This window comes from Elephas maximus, chromosome 25 (assembly GCF_024166365.1).
Source record: "Elephas maximus indicus isolate mEleMax1 chromosome 25, mEleMax1 primary haplotype, whole genome shotgun sequence".
NCBI lineage: Eukaryota > Metazoa > Chordata > Mammalia > Proboscidea > Elephantidae > Elephas > Elephas maximus.
In genome coordinates, this window is record NC_064843.1 from 6,916,919 (window position 1) to 6,936,001 (window position 19,083).

Sequence of the window (19,083 nt, forward strand, 5' to 3'; positions counted from 1 at the left end):
TATAATCACCGTATGACTTGGGACTCAGGTATCGCCTGAGCGAAATGAAAATTTATGTCAGTGAGTAGTTCCCACCTTCTGACGAAAGCAGAGGCCTGGGCAGGCAGATGTGCGTGCCCGGGAGGCAAATGTGGATCTTGGAGACAATCCTGTAAACTGGAGGTTCTAGGGATGAGGAGAACAGGCTAAGACAGAAGTGGGGCCAGACAGAAGCCCGAGGCAGCGAGGGAGAGTGACTGTTGGTCAGACGCCATGGCTGAAAAATTCCCCTAGAAAACCAAGAACCTTGAAGATATAAACTAAAACTATGATTAGCCAGACCCAGACCACTTAGCATATCTGATAACAGGACTGTGTTTTTTTTTTTTTTGCTGCTGCTCTCTACTTGCAGGTTGGAAAGAAGTAAGAGTTTTGAATATCTGGTAAGATTTCAGCTCCAAGTCGTAGAAAGCTAGCTGTGTATTGTCAGATGGCTGATCTAGTGATCAAAGATATACTTAAAGACAAGGCTTTTTCCCTTTTTTATCCTGCCGTCCCATTGGCTTTGGTTCCCAGAGCTGCCCCTTGTGGTCACAAGGTGGCTGCTAGAGCACCGAGAATCACGTCCTTATAGAACAGTGCCCAAGGTGTGGAGAGAGAACAGCCTTTTTTTAAGAGGGAGGAAATCTTTTCCATAAGTCCACCAGAGACTGCCCTTCATGCCCCAGCACGTATTTGTATGATAGTATGAGCCCTGGTGGCGCAGTGGTTAATTGCTCAGCTGCTAACTGAAAGGTCAGCATTTTGAACCCACCAGCTGCTCCACAGGGAAGAAGATGTGGTGATCTGCTTTTGTAAAGATTTATAGCCCGGGAAACCCTGTGGGGCAGTTCTACTCTGTCCTACGGGGTCGCTGTGAGTTGAAATCCACTTCACAGCAACAGGATGCCAATTGTTTTAGGCTCTCCCAACGGGATTACTGTCAAGGGGCCTGGTTTAACTAACCAAGATTCATTACCCCCCAGGGCTAGAAAATAGGCCCCAAACCAAAAGACACAAAGCCGTTGCTGTGGAATCGATTCCGACTCATAGTGACCCCGTGGGACAGAGTAGAACGGCCCTGCGGGGTTCCCAAGGAGTGGCTGGTGGATTCAAACTGCCAATCTTTTGTTAGTAGCTGAGTTCTTAACCACTGCGCCACCAGGACTCCAGAGAACAGAGAATAAGCCCAAGCACCCTTAAATCACATGACCACCTGAGGCATGAACAGAACAGTGTTTTTCTCGTAATGAGGAGGGACAGGTGGGACAGGTTTTAATAGGCAGTGTCTGCTATCTTCTTTCACGGTTTTTATAAAGTAAATTTCCTAGAACACCATGGCCTTTGAATTGGCCAAGATATTCTATGGGACGCTCTTCTCTGTGTTCTAATAGAGTTTTGAACAAAAAGGAAAGGTGAGTTGTTGGCTCCAGTTTATGCTAAGGTGTAACTGACTACCGTGGAATCCTTTGTGGGAAGAAGTTTGCAGGTGAGTGCAGGTGACATTGAAGGGGGCGGGAGAGCTCAGAGAACCACGTGTAATGAGAAATGATGATCCTATAATGATCTTAAGCATCAAGGAGAAGTTCAGTAGTATTCATTATGTTTCTGTTCCTGAGACAGATGGGCACATCTATATTTAGAAATATGTTCAACAATGAGGATTTTCGTAGCAACCAGAAAAATGTCTGCTGATTACTCTTCAGTTAACTTTAGTCATTCATTCATTTAGTTAACTAGAACATCTTCCCTGAGCCTAGCAGTTAATTGAGACTTCCCTTTGTGATTCTGGCTACACAAGGAGAGAGAGAGAGAGAGAGAAAAGACTGGGAAAAACGAGATCACACAACCCAAAGACACACAAGGATAGCAAGGTTGGGGGGAAGGGATGCTAGGAGCCATAGGTCGTCACGTTCACTGATTAATTATTTCATCAAATGTCTTTGAATTTCTCCTGTGCTGAAGGCTCTGTGTTAGGCACTCCTGGGACACAGAATGAACAAGATTCTGCATCTAAAGACCTTATAATCTAGCAGGGGAGATAATAGGAGTTGGCACATAATTATAATACATGGCACAAGTGATAGGGAATCCTGGGTAGTGCAAATGGTTAATATACTCAGCTGCTAGCCCAAAGGTTGGAGGCCTGAGTCTGCCCAGAGATACCTCGGAAGAAAGGCCTGGCGATCTACTTCCAAAAACTCAGCCATCGAAAACCCTGTGGAGCACGGTTCTTCTCTGACACACTTGGGGTTGCCATGAGCTGGAGTTGACTTGACAGCAAAGGGTCGTTCTGTTTTTTTCTTTTGGTTTACTGGCTTACTAGTACCTGACTAAAGGTGGGAAGGGATGACCCACAGATTCAAAGTACCTACAGAGTGCATCGGTGTCTGGGAGTCGGGGGAGGCTTCTGGAGGGGGTCGGGGTGGGAGCTACATTTGGCTCCCACATAGTTGTCTGAACAGTGTCACGTGGCCGTCTGCTCTGAGGGTTCCGGACAGTTCCTCGGATGGAGGCATTGATGTTCTAGATTTACTGCAAGAAGGAATAGGTGAGCCAGCCTGGGACCCTGTGCAACTCAGGCTGGGTCTGTAAGCCACTGCGTTATTCACACAGCTGACTGACAACCAAAGGCGCCCTGGTGATGCCAATGTTAAGTGCTCAGCTGCTAAAGGAAATGTTGGTGGTTTGAACCCACCCAGCAGCTCCCAGGGATAAAGACCTGGTGATCTGCTTCTACAAAGTTTATAGATAAGAAAACCCTATGGGGCAGTTCTACTCTGTTACATATGGGGACGCTGTGAGTTCGAATTGACTCGGCAGCACCTAACAACAACAGATTTGAGAAGGGACTACCAGCCAGTCCCCATGCTCAGCCCACATCCCGTCCCCACCCTGCACACACACCCTCTAGCTTATCCTACCTGAGCTTACCTGTCACCACACATGCAGGTGGTTTTACAAACAATTGTAGTAGTGTGTATGAGCTTAGACATCACAGACAAGGTGAGACCTGAAGATCAAGGGGTAGTTACCAAAGGAGGTACTTTCTGCTCTTCTGGAAAATTCTTTAGCTATTGGGCAATTATGTACTCCAAAAGTGCTGGTCAGATCTGCCCAGGAGCCAGCTGGGTGGGCAGCAGGGACCCTTCTCTCACCTTGGCCCATCTTACATGCCCTCCAGTCTTTCCTAGTAGCCGGCCCCATAAAACTCTCAGATTCTTGAATTTTCACTTTGGATTTAATTAAAAACACCAAGGTCATTCATGGGCTGTTTCAGCGAGTTCTGAGGCCTCTTTGGTTTTTATGGAATCCCATTAAAGTTCACCGCAGATATGTTAACAACTTTAAACATTCTACAGAAAGTTTTACACCCCTTCGTATTACACCCCTTTGTATGACCTTTGCAGTGTAGATCAAGGGCATCCGAAACCCCTCCATCATCCCGAACTGAAATCCAAGCAGAAAAACGTGGTCACGTGGACCTCTGTGAAGCAGACGCTTCAACAGTGACTGTTCCCCTACACAGGCCCCGAGATCTGTCTCCCAGGCCTCCACTGTGCCAGGCAATCAGTTCTGAGCCCCTCACGTGGGTCCCCAGTGGGCAGGGTCCAGGACCAACGGGGCAGTCACAAGGCCCCTGTGGCCCCTGAGCACTTGGGAAGAAGTAGTCTAAGCTGACAGGTGCTGTCCCGTAACTATGCACCGCACTTTGAAGACTTAGTACGAAGAGAAGAATGTGAAATAGCTCTTAATAATGTTTTATGTTGATTTCATGTTGAGTTGATAGCATTTTGGATGTATTAGGCTAAATAAAATACATTATGAAAATTTGTTTTGCCTTCAATTTTTTCCCTGTTTTGATGTGGCTACTGGAAAGTTAAGGAGCCTTGGTGGTGCAACAAATAAGCACTCGACTGCTAACTGAAAGGTTCGCAGTTCGAGCTCACTCAAAAGTGCCACGTAAGGAAGACCTGGTGATCTGCTCCTGTAAAGATAACAGCTTAGGAAACCCTATGGGGCATTTCTACTCTGTCCTATGGGGTACTTATGAGTTGGAATCAACTCAATGGCACCCAACAACAGTAACAACACCACCCTTTGGATAAAGGTGCTCAGGTAATGCAACGGTTAAACCCTCAGCTGCTTACTGAAAGGTTAGTGGTTCGAACCCACCAGTGGCACCACAGAAGAAAGACCTGGCAATCTGCTTCCATAAAGATGACAGCTTAGGAAACCCCATGGGGCAGTTCTACTTTGTCCAATAGGGTTGCTATGCGTCAGAATCAACTAAATGGTACATGACAATAACTAGAAAGTTGAGAGTCACACATGGGGCTTGCTACACTCTAGTGCAGAGTGCTGGTTGGCACTCTCAAGGCTTCCCCTCTGTGCTAACACTGACCAGGTTTGCTTGACTTAGTTCTGAGGAGTCCTGGCCAACACAGCCGCTGCCCTGAGGCTCCAGGGCCTGATGACTTGACTCTGCAGAGTGGAAGGCAGGCCCTCTGCAGAGCTGTAATTCATCTCCTTCTTCCTGGAGGGCAGGCTCCACTGGATCCCCGTGAGTGGTGCCCCCATGCCTGGCCCTGGGTCCCCGTGGAGTGGTGCCCCCATGCCCAGCCCTGGGTCCTGGTGGAGTGGTGTCCCTGTGCCCGACAGTGACAGCTCTTGTTCCCTAGGAGCCCTCTACTCCACAGGGTCCTGCCAGTGGGTCCCCATGTCCTGAGGAAGCTCACTACCTACCCGCCCCTGGGCCTGGTCTTTGTGCAGACTGGGGGCAGTCCTCTGTGAGCTGGGACCCCTGGAAGGGCAGCAGCCCTCTGCTGCGGCCTGGTCCCACCTGTAGGCAGCACCCCCTGCACAGGAATGGGGGCCCTGGACAGAGCCCCAAAAGGAGGCCCTGCCCAAGCTTTCCCTGGCTCCAGAACTCTCAGGAGGTTTGAAGACCACTACCAGCTGGTCTCCCTCCAGTGACTGAGATACCCTGGGAGGACAATGGCTTTGTGGTGCTGTTATTTCTTCATCTATAAAACACAGGAGAAATCTTTGTCTTTTGGGTCTGTGTGTGGTCCCCAGAACATGAATAAATTTATCTGCGGACAGCAGCACCCAGAGGCTAGAGCGCAGCCTTCCCAGAGCACAAGGCTCAGCCTGGCCCTGAGACGGGCATGATCTCTGGCAGCTGCAGGGCTTCCCCAAGCTTGGAGTCCTCTGCTGTGGGGCAGCTGGTCTTGGTGCTCACTGCAGGGCTGCAGAGGGAGTGAGGGGTTGTGCCTGCGGAGGGCTCAGCACTGGGTGTGGGGGTGGGGGAGGCACAGCAAATCGTAGCTGTTGCTGTTATCATTATTATATATGTATATACATGGGGCCCTGGTGGCACAGTGGTTAAGTGTTCAGCTACTAACCGAAAGGTCAGCAATTTGAACCTGCTCAGCAACTCTACAGGAGAAAGGACCTGGTGATCTGCTCTCATAAAGATCATAGCCTAGGAAACCCTAAAGGAAGTTCTACACTGTCACATGGGGTTGCTATGAGTTGGAATCAACTTGAAGGCACCCACAACAACAACAACGGCCACTATCCCCGATATTTCTTCTCCCTCTTAGTTCATAGCCTTCAATCTCTCTTGCAGGAGACAAACCCTACTGCTTCCTGATAAATGGTCCGTGCTTGCTCTTATTTAGCACGGGATGCTGACATTTACGTTGTTGGGGGCTGTTGAGAACTACCCTATAGAGTGTCCTGAGCTGTAATCTTTATGGGAGCAGACTGCCAGGTCTTTCCCCCACGGAGCCACTGGGTGGGTTTGAACTGTCAACCTTTCAGTTGGCAGCTAAGTGCTTAACCATTGCACTACCAAGGCTCCTTACTTACATTTATACCAAAATGCACCGACTGACAGCTGAGCTTCCCCTCCCCCTATGGATGTGGGGTCAGGGCACCGTGACCAGGGAATCAAGTGAGCCGAAGTCAGAGATGCCTGGTGGAAGCTGCCTACATCCACATCACAGTGTTTCCAGTTCTGATCCCATCTGGATTTGCTTTTAATTCCATTCCAGTCTAGGGGCCAGAGTAAAGCATTTTCCTTCCCTAAAAATAACCAAGGCTTGGTAATACTGAAAAGGACCATTTGCATGTTTACTGTTGAAGCCACATGGAAATTAAAGTTCTATCAATTATAACGTAGAGATTCTCCTTGAATGTAAACACCCACATGCAATTTACTCTGTTTGGAAGTGTGTACACAGACCTGATACCAAATAGTATTAAACTATCATTAGTCACAAACCACTGAGACTTTCTGGTTGGTGCCTCTTACGGCTGAAGATGCTACGAAGCTGTCAAAACACCTGGCAAGGCTTCTCAGGGCTGGATTTTACTGTGGATTCTGAGTCTATGCCGTGGTGTTAAAGCCACTGCTGACCACAAATCCCAGTGAGTATGAAGTTAACCTGGCTAAATACCTTAAAGAGATGCTGCTGCTTCTCTGTAGAGCAGAGGATTGATAAAGCCCCCAGGCCTGAGCTGCCTGCCTCCTGCAGCCTCAGGTCTTCTTGTCACAGTATCTCCTTCCCCTCCTCAGAACCTGACACTCAACATCCTGAGCCCTGTTTTACATATCCAGGTCTGCTGTAACAGAAATACCACAAGCGAATGGCTTTAACAGACTTTTTTTTTTTTTTTCTAACAGTTTGTTGTTGTTGTTAGGTTCTGTCCAGTTGGTTCTGACTCATAACGAACCTAAGTGCAACAGAACAAAACACCGTCTATTCCTGCGCCCTCCTCGCAATCCTTGTTAGGCTTGAGTCCATTGTCGCAGCCACCATGTCAGTCCATTTCATTGATAGTCTTCTTCATTTTCGCGGACCCTCTTCCTTAACAAGCTTGCCGTCCTGGGACTGGTCCCTTCTGATTAGGAGGTTAGAAGTCTGAATTCAGGGCGCCAGCTCTATGCAAAGGCTTTCTCAGCCTCTGTCAGCTGTGGAGGAAGGTCCTTGTCTCTTTTTGAGCGGTGACCACCAGGTGGCTTGGAATCTATCTTCCCCCATCTGTGCTTTACTGCTTAAATCTGCTTCTTTTACATCTCAGACGAGATTGACTCAGGGTACATCCTACGCTAATACTGCCTCATTAACATAACAAAGAAAACCCTTTCCCAGATGGGATTGGAACCTCAGCTATAGGGGTTAGGATCTACAAGACATATTTGGGGGATACAATGCAATCCGTAACAGCCCCCCAGACTAAGTTAGTGCTGCCTCAGCCCCCCTGGTGGCACCTTGAAATTCCCCCTTTTCACATCACCCTGTGAGGTGGGTGTGTCAGTTTCTTCCAGCTGCATCCCCAGCATGTTATCTCACAGAGAGAAGGTGTTCACTCATTCATTCATTCACTCACTCAGCAGGTGCTGCGAACATTTGGTATTGACCCGCCAGGCCTATGCATTCATGGAAACTGGAATCTCGTGAGGGTGGGAGACAAGACACAAGCAGGAAATAAACGTTCTTGTGGGAGGTCCAGGAAATAGAAGAAGGGGCATGGTGGTGTGATTAGAATAAGGGGTGGGACCTAGCTCCTTAAGTAGGTGATCTGGGAAGACAGCTCTGAGCAGCGGACTCTAAAGGAAGCTGGATGATACTTGGAGAAGCCTTAAGGACCTGTAATACCCATCACCAATGATTTATTTGTTGATGATGTTAGCTGCCGTCAAATAGATCCCCAACATGGAGACCCCACGCACGATGTAATAAAATGCTGTCTGGTCCTGCACCCTCCCCACGATCGGTTGTGGATTGAACCATTGTGATTCATTGGGTTTTCACTGGCTGATTTTTGAAATTACATCTCCAAGCCTTGCTTGCTAGTCTGCCTTAGTCTGGAGGACCTGCTAAAACCTGTTCAGCATCATAGCGACACGAAAGCCTCCGCTGACAGACAGGTGGTGGCTGTGCGTGAGGTGTACTGTCTGGGAATCAAACCAAGGTCTTCTACATGGAAGGCATGAATCCTACCACTACCCTGGAGAACATTTAAGAACGTGGTTCTACTCATACGTGCACCAATGATTTGTTAAGTCCTTGACGTTGTCTCGGGTTCTTTGCATACAGTGTCTCATTTGGTACTCTCACAGACACTAAGGTGACCTCCATACTATGATTAGGAAACCAAGGTTGAGGAGGTCCCAGAAACCCAGCAGTCAATGAAGAAACCAAGGGCCCAAGCCAGACAGTCTAAGTCTGAAGTCCAAGCTTGGGGGACCTCAGGACGTGATCAGATTTCATCATCATCAGAATTGCCACGTCCCCTGAGGTCCAGAAGAAGAAACAGATCGCTCGTGCAGTAACCCCTCCCCCATCCACAGGTGGGAGGGGGTCACCCTGGGTGAAACAGGGTTCAGGTTTTCTTATTTGTCCAATGTCCTTAATATCACCTCATGGAATTTCTATGAAGATGCAATGAAATTATAAAGATTGTGAAAATTCCTGGAAGCAAGCCAAGGGCAGGGCAGAGGGTAGTTGATTAAGAACGTGTGTGTGATTTTTTTAAGTATTTTTTTCAATTTTGCAAAACCCTGGAGAGCCTCTGTTCTCTGTTTCTGGTCTGTGGAATACCCACAGGCTGAAACAAACCTCGTAGAGGCCAGTACCTGCCACATAACGGGGAAGCCGTCAGTGGTTCTCTTCCCTGCAGGCTCAGGGGTGCTGTTGTTGGGTGTCGTTGAGTTAGCTCTGAGTCCTGGTGACCCCGTGCGCAACAGAACAAGACGTTGCCTGGGCCTGCGCCATTCTCATGATCATTGCTGCATCTGAGTTCGTTGTTGTGACCATGGTGTCAACCCACCTCGTGGAGGGTCTCCCTCTTTTTCTCTGACCCTCTACTTTACAGAGGTCGCTGGGTAGTGCAAACGGCTTGCACTTGACTACTAACCTAAAGGTTGGTGGTTCAAGCCCACCCAGCTGCATAGTGGAAGAAAGGTCTGCGAACCTGCTTCTGTAAAAATTTCAAAAGCAATCCAACAAATTCATGCCCTTGAAGCGATTCTGAGTTGATAGCGACTTTATAGCACAGAGGAGAACTGCCCCACAGGATTTCCAAGGCTGTAAATACTTATGGAAGCAGACCGCCACATCTTTCTCCCTCGGAGTGGCTGATGGGTTCAAACCACTGACCGTTTGGTTAGCAAGAACCACTGTGCCAGCAGGGCCACTCCTATCCAAGAAAATCGCATGGAGCTGTTCTACTTTGTGACACATGGGGTTACCATGAGTCGGAACCAACTCAATGGCAACTTTTTTTTTTTACTTCACCGAGCAAGATGTCCTTTTCTAAAGACTGGTCTTTCTAAGTAAGTGAGCCCGATAGGGGCTTACTTTTTCATTTTTTACTCACTTTTCATTCAGCTGTGCTGTGTCCTCTCTCCAGTCCTTCCTGGGCACACTGGGAGCCCTCTCTTGCCTATATTTGGAGGTCATCACTCTTTCTTTGAGCATTGTTTTTTATAAAAAATAAACAAGCCATAAAAAGGCCCTTCTAGACAAGCAATCCTCTTGTTTATCGATCTGCCCTGTCAGGTTCCTTTATGCAGACATACGTTTTATGATAAAACTTCAGTCTTGCCTTTTATGACAATAAATAAAGCATTGTGCTTTTTAAGTGTTGCCATGCCTGTGTGATGGCCGAGTTCCCAGCAGATTCAAATCCTCCAAGTCACAAACTTCCAGAGTTACAATCAATTTTCTCCTTCTGAAAGATGATATCGAGTCGGCCAGTGGAAACCGCCTGCTCTAATTGCCAATTAAACTCCACATTGTGTTTTTTTCTATTTTCTCTCAGCTTAGGTGTCTCCGTCAGCAGGTGGACAGGCAGCCAGTGCCTTGGCCTGAAGTCTCACACTATTTCAACCTTGAATTCTGCCCTTCCTCCTGTCTCCTATGACCCCTGAATAAGGAGAAGCTATAGCTCTTTTTTTTATAGCTCTTGGCCCACCACCTGTCTGTCAGTCTGTCATACTGTGGTGGCTTGCCTGTTGCTACGACACTGGAAGCTATACCACTGCATCTCAAATACCAGCAGGGTCACCCATGGTGGGCAGGTTTCAGCAGAGCTTCCAGACTAAGATTAGGAAGAAAGGCCTGGTGATCTGCTTCCAAAAAGTCAGCCAGTGAAAACCCTGTGGATCACGATAGAACGTTGTCCGACACGGTGCTGGAAGACGAGCCCTCGATCGGAAGGCACTCAGAACACACAGTGGCTGCAACAAGGGACACCCACAATTGTAAAGACAGCACAGGACAGGCAGCATACCTGGGGCCACTGTGAATCAGCTGCTTGAAGGCAGCTCACAAGAACAACAGATAAGTTAGTTGAAAAGACAAGTTAAGAATGAAAATGTGAAGAAGATGTGCACCCACATTTTCTCACCCATCCTGGCATTGGTACCCAGGAGGATGACGACCCCTTCCCCTTCTGAGCTTGAAGGCACCAGCAGACCAAGCCCACCTTTCTTTCTGCATTTGGGTGGCTGAGTTTCACACTGCCGAGGCAAGGGCAACCAACTTTTGAATCTACTGGAAGGGAAGAAGCAGAGCTTCTGTGATGACCGAGGAGATGGTCAGGAAGACCTGGAGAGAGTCCACCTTGGTGTCCATGCCGGAAAGGAATGCTCCGGAGAGACGGATAACCAGGGTGGAGGAGGCTGGAGCTGGAAGGGTGATGGGGCAGGGTGGAAGTAGGTGGGGAGGAATAATAAACACCTGGTGTCTTAGTTACCTAGAGCTGCTGTAACTGAAATACCCCAGGTGAGTGACGTTAACAAACAGGAACTTACTCTTTCACAGTTCAGGAGGCTAGCAGTCTGAATTCAGGGCGCCTGCTCTTGGGGAAGTCTCTCTGTCAGCTCTGGAGGAAGTCCTTGTCTCTTCGGCTTCTGTCCCTCTGGTCCTTGGCCATCTCCATGTGGTGTCTCTCTTACCTCTGTGCTTCCTTGCTCTGAGCCTGATCTGCTCACTTTACATCTCAAAGATGATTGGTTTAGACAACCCTACACTGATACAGTCTCATTAGCATAACAAAGAAAGCCTGTTCTCAGGTGGGATTCTAACCACAGGTGTTGGGGTTAGGATTATGACACTTATATTTGGCGACTCAATTCAGTCCATCACGCTGGATCAGATGGCCCTTCTCTCCTGTGCCAATGGAACTCGCTCACGTTTGCCACCAGAGATTACAAAGCCAAGATCCATCTCCATTATGGCCCAACGCCAGGGCCAGTGAGGCCATTAAACTAATTAATGACTTCCTGGAGAGGCCATATTCCCAGTGCACCTTCAGAGCTAGTGCGGAATCTCAGCTTCAGTCCCACCTAAAGGAAGGGGAGACCAACAGGGGCCCTGGGCCTCCTAGGTGGGTGGAGTGAGGAAGTGGGGAGACCCTGCTCGCTGGTCCAGCAGCTTCCTGAGAATGCTCTTGCCTTTGACACGGTGAAATGGGGAGCAATAATTGCAAATTTAGTGACTCCCCGCAGGCACCACCGCTTTCTGTGGTAGTAAAATGAACAGTCCGGCATAGATTATTTAAAGGCAAATCACTTTAGTGTAAGAAATAAAAAGACAAATTGGCAATTGAGTTCTGTGCGCAAACGTAAGTGGGCGATTTACATTGGCAGGGTATGTGCGGAAGACTTAAATATATGGGACAAAAAAAAAAAAAGATCAATTGGGGTCGCCCTTCGACATCGCCATTTCAGAATCCCAGGATAAAGCTCCTGGGGATCAACACGGGCCAGGAGCACAGGCTCTGCAAAGCTCCTTTTGGTGGCCAGGGAGTGACCAGGTTTTATAACAAGGGATTAGCTCACAAGGTCCTGAACAGCACTGTCAACTATGTAAGTGGTTTTTATTGTACACTTTTTAATGGGACGAACATTGATATTGTCCAGAAAAAGTCTCCCTCAGATTGCATTCAGCTCCCCCGAGTTCCCATTATGTAGTCCGTGGCTCCGTTCGTTCCAGGTTTGCAGGGTGAGCCCAAGAAGCAATTGCCTCTTTAAACTGCCAAGACTCTCCCGGGAAAGAAGGCAGAGGCAGAGCTCCAGGGAACCTTCACCTGGAGCCAGCCCCGCCCACCAGCAAAGCCCCTTCTCCAGAGTCTCCAGGCTGGAGTTACCACCGCTCTCCCACATCATAAGGGGTTATAACGAATCATGGTGACATTGCAACCTTTCAGGCACCCAGCGCAGTGCTATCTGCCCACCCTGCTGCCTTGGCTTCTTGCTGTTCTTTCCTAAACAAAGATTTTTTAAACATCAGCTACGGGCTGCATACTCCGTGTGTGGCTGGAGGTCTGGCCGTGTCCTCCAACCTCCTGGGCTTCTCATCAGCAGGAGACATGACTAGTGTCTCTCCACCCTCATTGGTTCCTTTCCCAAACAGGAATGAGATGGATGCACTTGGAAGATGGCTGAGAGGCCTCCCTTTGCAACCTGAGTCTGGACAAGGGTACCTGGGCCCTGACTTGGGCCTTTCTGTGCTGAGACAGTGCTGTTGTTGTGACTGAGGTCAAGTCGGCCCCCAACTCTTGGCAACTCCATGTACAATGGAAGGGGATGCTGTCTGGCCCTGTGTTATCCCTATGATGGGGTGCAGATCTGACCTTTTGATCCATAGGGTTTTCACTGGCTGATTTTTTGTAAGTGCATTGCCAGGCCTTTCTTCCTAGCCTGTCCTAGTCTGGAAGCTCCCCTGAAACCTGTTCGGCATCCTAGCACACACAAGCCTCCACCAACAGAAGGGTGGTGGCCGCACGTGAGGTGCACTGGCCCGGAATCGAGCCAAGGTCTCCTGCATGGAAGGTGAGGACAGAGGGTGCTCTGAATCCTCACCTCCAAGCCGGTGTCTGTCTGTCTGTCTGTCTGTCTGTCTGTCTGTCTGTCTGTCTGTCTGTCTGTCTCTAGAAATGTGATGCTGGTTTTTCATTTGCTATTTAATGTTGTGGCTGCAGGGCTGTTGTGGGTCAGTGCAGACCCTTGAGAGTGTCTGGCCCCCACCCCAATTGTCATGAACAATGCCTGTCCTCAACCCTGACTCTCCCTGAGTCCCTGCCTGTGCCCAGACCCCCTCCCCAGGGGTAGAGGGCGGCAGTGGTTGCTGGGCAGGCCAGGGGAGCTGGCGGCTGAGTGCCTATTCAGGAGGCAGGGAGGCAGCAGGAGGCCAGGCTGCACATGAGTGGAGGCTTCAAACCCCCAGGCGGCACGTGCTCCATTGTCCACCAGATCGCACTTACAAGGCACAAGTTCAAACACAGAATCACTGATCATGTCAAGATGGTGAATACAGGACACTAAACCCTGCTGGCGGGGGAAGGGGGTCCCCTTCTGAGCTTAGGGGTTTGTGTGACCAAGCTGGCTGCAGGCCTGACTGTCCCATGTCACAGAGGGGAAACTGAGGCTGGGCGAGGCACAGTGCACTGTGGGGCACATGACTTGGCAGGCCAGGCTTCCCTGGGGACCCAGGGGATGAGTAGGAGTTAAACAGTTGGCTGGCGGGTAGGCAGCTGCTGGAATTCTGCCCTGCCTCCTCACAGCTGGTGGGATTCGGTAAAGACTGGGGCCAAGTGATTCAGCTTGGGTTTGTGTTCCAGCCGAGCGTCTTGCTCCATGCCTCAGTTGCATTACCTGTGAAATGGGGTTGTCATGGAACCTTATCTTCATTGTTGTCATTGGGTGCCATCAAGTCCATTCCAACTCATAGCAACCCCATGTGACAGAGTAGAACTGCCCCATAGGGTTTCCTAGGCTGTAATCTTTATGGGAACAGATCAACAGGTCTTTCTCCCTTGGAGCCACTGGGTAAGTTCGAACCACCAAACTTTTGGTTGCCAGCAAGTTGGGCTGACTCATGGCGCCTCCACGCAGAATCAAGCCATTGTGCTCTATAGGGTATTTGTTGGCTGAGTTTGGAAGCAGACTGCCAGGCCTTTCTTTCTAATCTAAGTCTGGAAGCTCTGCTGAAACCTGTTCTGCGTCTTAGCAACATGCAAGCCTCCACGACAGATGGAGTGCATAGGCTGGGAATTGAACCCAGGTGTCCCCCACGGAAGGTAAAAGTTCCACCAGTGAACCATCACTGCCTCCTCACAGTACTAAATGTGAAATAAACACACGCAGGGTGGAATAGTCCGTTTTCCCAGCAAGAGAACCATCTCCTCCCTCCTGCCCTCTCTGCATCACCGCACCCTGAAGATGCCTGGAGAAACAGCGACCTTGGGACATGTGACCCGTGAGCCAGCATGGGTCATGCTGCTGCAGAGGCTGCTGTCCTTCCAGGACCCTGACCTCCACCACCAGCCGCCTCACTCTATGTCTCAGTGCTTGGCGAGGGGCTGCAGCCTGGCTGGGTGACTGCAGAAGCAGACAGGATCCTTCCAGATACAACAGGGGGATATCCAAGGTGAACTCTGCAATAAGTTTGTGGGGTATCTTGGTGCAAAGATATGGAGACCCACTCGCTCCGCTTGGGCTGGGCTAGGACTTGGGTTGAACTGAGCAGAGGCAGACATTGTCTGTATCCAGGGCCACCCATGGTGGACAGGTTTCAGCAGAGCTTCCAGACTAAGATAGACTAGGAAGAAAGACTTGGCAATCGACTTCCAAAATCAGCCAGTGAAAACCCTATGTATCACAATAAAACCTCATCTGATGTAGGGCTGGAAGATGAGTCCCCTAGGTTGGAAGGCACTCTAAGTACATAGTGGTTGCAACAATGTATCTACATTTCCTTCTGTGAATAAACATTGTCTTCTTTTAGATCCTCACTTTGCTGTCCCAGCACTATCAAAGCAGGGAGGAACAGGCACACAGGCACCTGCTCTGTGCAGCCTCTTCTTGTCCAAGAGGAAATCAGCCCTCATGTGGCCTCTTTCCCACCCAGGTTCAAACAAACAACCTCAGGGATTCAATCCCCAGTTTTCTCAACAAATGTCTGCAAACTGGAGCTCTGTGAGCACTTGCGTACCTGGTGTCCTTCTGTCCTGAAAGTGTCCAGGTCTTATTGTGTCTGGATGGTGGACATGGTGGGGAAAAGGGCAGCACGCTCTGGGCTCTTGGGGAAAACAGGCGCATCCTTCTGTAAGTAAGGGGTCTGTGGAGGGGAAGAGGCTGGTTGCTGGGGACGCCTGGGTCGGGCCAGGGTTTACACTACAAGGCCCGTAAGGTCAACACTTGTTGTTTGAGTTGCCATCAAGTCAACTTCAACTCATGATGATCCCACGTGTGCAGAGTGGAACTGCTCCATAGGGTTTTCAAGGCTGTGACCTTTCCAAAGCAGATTGCCGGGCCTGTCTTCCGAGGTTCCTCCATGTGGGTTTGAACCACTAACCGTTATCGCCATCCAGGACTCCTGAAGGTCAAGGGTAGAGTCTGAGTGGCTGCTGACCATCTGGGGAGCACCTCCCACAGTCCTGAGTGTGGTGGGAGATCAGGAGGAGGCAGAGACATGGGCCTGCAGTGTTCTGCTGACTCCTTGGCCTGGAACAATCTGTCTTACATGCATTAAGGAAAAACACAGGGTGTACACCAGGTGGAAACACATTGTGGACCATGCAAGGGGTCTGCTGTTTAGGAATGTGAGGCTCTGGAAGGCAGTGAGGGTGGTCCCTGAGCTTGTCATGGCCCCTGGCTACTGTTGGTTAGGGGTTGCAGGCAGAGGTGAGGGGCTGCCACACAAGGAGGATGCTGGGTTCTGGCACAAAGGGAGCGTTGGTGCCCTTGAATGGTGACTGTGTCTGGGCCAGAGGTCACCTCTCTCCAAAAATTGAGAAAGGGTGATGAACAGCAAGCCCGCACTGAGTCTGGGTCAGGTCCAGTTCTGTCGTTCACAAGCTTTGTGGGTTTGGATAGCTGCTTGGCTCTCTGTGCCCTGACGCCCCCTGTTTATGATGGGATAACAGTACCTGGCCCACGGGGCTACTGTGAGGAGGGGTGAGCCCCTGTGGGGGAGCTACTGGATCACAGCAAGCAGGGTGCACCCACCTGTCACCATCACCACGTGGGACTGTCACTGCTGATAGACAGTCACACGGGACTTTTAAAAAGTTTTTTACTTTCTAGAGAGAAGAAAACAAGGCTGAATAATGCATTAGGAGGAAATAGCAATGTTAGTGCTGGTGTTTAATAACATAAGGTTTGCTAACAGTATTTACAGTGAAGCTTAAGCTATAGGAGAGAACACACACACACACACACACACACACACACACACACACGGTGTGTGAGCAGGTTCTCTTCTTCTTTCCCCTCTCCTTTATCAAGCATCTGTGTCTGTCAGTGTGTCAGACTGTGGAGGCTTGTTTGTTGCTGTGATGCTGGAAGCTATGCCACCAGTATTTCAAATTCCAGCAGGGTCAAACCCATGGAGGACAGGTTTTAGCAGAGCTTCCAGAATAAGACTAGGAAGAAAGGCCTGGCAATCTACTTTTGAAACTTAACCAATGAAAACCCTACGGATCACAACAGAATATTGTCCGATATAGTGCTGGAAGATGAGCTCCCTAGATTGCAAGGCACTGAAAATGCACAGTGGTCACAACAATGGACAACGGTTGTGAAGATGGCGCAGGACCTGGCGATGTTTCATTCTGTGGTGTGTGGGGTCTCCATGAGGCAGAGACAACTGCACAGCGACTGACAACAGCAGCATAAGGAGCAGCAGCACACGAGCTGCCCTTGGAGCTGTTGCCCTCGGGGCTGTCGGGAGGCCCGGGCTTCAGGGGGGGCTTTACCCCTTGCCGTCTGCCTTACCCGGCAGCCCACCCAGACCTCGGAGCCCAGTGCTCCTTGTGTGCGAAGGGAAGGGGTGTGATCAGACCAGTGGTCCTGAAATAGGGCCAATCACCTGGATTCCTTGTAGGGGTTTTTGGCAATCAGATGCCTGGGACCCGCCTCCAGGAACTACAAAGCGATTTGCTGGGCTGGGCTTCCACACTACCCGGTTAGTGAGCTCCCAGGAGCCGGCCAGTAATACGACTTTGTGACTGTGGCTCTGGGACCCTCCGCTGGAATGGTAACAGCCACTGCTCACAACGGCTGGGCCATGCCCAGGCAGCACCAAAAACTCTCCAAAGGGTCAGCAATTCAATCCTCACTCAAGGTATTTATATCTTGACCAAAAACTTATGTTTTTTTAATACATAAAAACCTAAACTGCAGCTCATTACAAACCTACCGGATGCCTTTATGGGCAAGCATTTTGCCAGGAGGGTAACGGAGGGTGGTATAAGTATGAGATCTTGTCCTCAGATGTGATGGAATAAATCTGGGCCCATTCTTGTCATGGGAACAAAACCAAACCTTCAGCCCCTTGAACACCAGCGACCTAAACTGTGCAGCCTGAACCACTTCCCAGGGAGATGGCTCAGCAAGTTCACTTCGTGCCCTTAGTTTTGTCTTTTCTGTCTTTTTTGGCCTTCTCTGGTTTTAACTGAGCATTTTGTATGATTACATTATATCTCCTTTCTTCATATATCAATTGTACTTTAATAGTTTTAGTGGCTTCCCTAGAATTTCCAATATACATTTTTAACTGCTCTAAGTTCACCTTCAAATAACACCACATTCCTTCTAAGGACAAATGCGATAAGTAGAAAGCAGTTAGATACATGGTAGATGCTTATCCAACGATATAAACACTGTTTTTGTCATGTGCCCTCCAGTCGATTCTGACTCATAGCGACCCCACGTTATAGAGTAGAACTGTCTTGTCCCATAGGGTTTCCTAGGCTAGGAAGGTGAGACTTCATCTCACATACTTTAGACATGTTATCAGGAGGGACCAGTCCCTGGAGAAATACAACATGCTTGGTAAAGTAAAGGGTCAGCGAAAAAGAGGAAGCCCCTCAACAAGACGGACTGACACAGTGGCTGCAACAATGCTCTTTAAAACTCTGCTGCTTAGTAACTAGCATGGTATGGGGGCTGACTGGAGGGCACAGTCGCTTGTCTCCAACATGCAAATGCAAAGTGGTTGTTTTGTTGGGTGCCATTGAGTTGATTTTCCACTCACAGTGACCACAATCAAGAAATCAAACTACGCATTGCATTGGGCAAATCTGCGGCAAAAGATCTCTTTAAAGTGTTAAAAATCAAAGATGTCACTTTGAGGACTAGGGTGCACCTGACCCAAGCCATGGTGTTTTCAATTCCATCATATGCTTGTGAAAGCTGGACAATGAATAAGGAAGACTGAAGAAGAATTGATGCCTTTGAATTATGGTGTTGGCAGCGAATACTGAATATACCATGGACTGCTAGAAGAACGAACAAATCTGTCTTGAAAGAAGTACAACCAGAATGCTCCTTAGATGCAAGGATGGTGAGATTTCGCCTCAAGTATTTTGGACATGTTATCAGGAGAGACTAGTCCGTGGAGAAGGACATCATGCTTGGTAAAGCAGAAGATCAGCAAAAAAGAGGAAGACCCTTAAGGAGATGGATTGACACAGTGGCTGCAACAATGGGCTCGGGCATAAAAACGATTGTGAGAATGGCACAGGACCGGGCAGTGTTTTGTTCTGTTGTGTGTAGGTTCGTTATGAGCAGGAACTGACTCGACGGTGCCTAACAACAACAACAATCTTTATGGAAGCAGATATTCAGGTCTTTGTCCCACAGAGCTTCTGGTTGGGTTAAAACCACCAAGCTTTTAGTTAGTAGCCCAGTACTGAACCATTGTACCACCAACCAAGGCTTCTTACTGCAAAGTGGTTAGTAATACAGTCGGAAGCACAACCAAAACCAAACCCACTGCAGTCAAGTCAATTGTGACTCATACTGACCCTATAGGACAGAGTAGAACTGCCTCATGGGGTTTCCAAGGAGTGGCTAGAGGATTCGAACTGCTGGACTTTTGGTTAGGAGCCAAGCTCTTAACCGCTGCACCACCAGGGGGACAGTAAAGTGTGATTTATTTTTTGAATTTTTTTCTCCTTGTGTCTGAGCAAGCAAAACAGTAGCCCCAATGTCACAGAACAGACGTGACCTCACAGCTAAGCCATGCTGTTCTCTCTGTG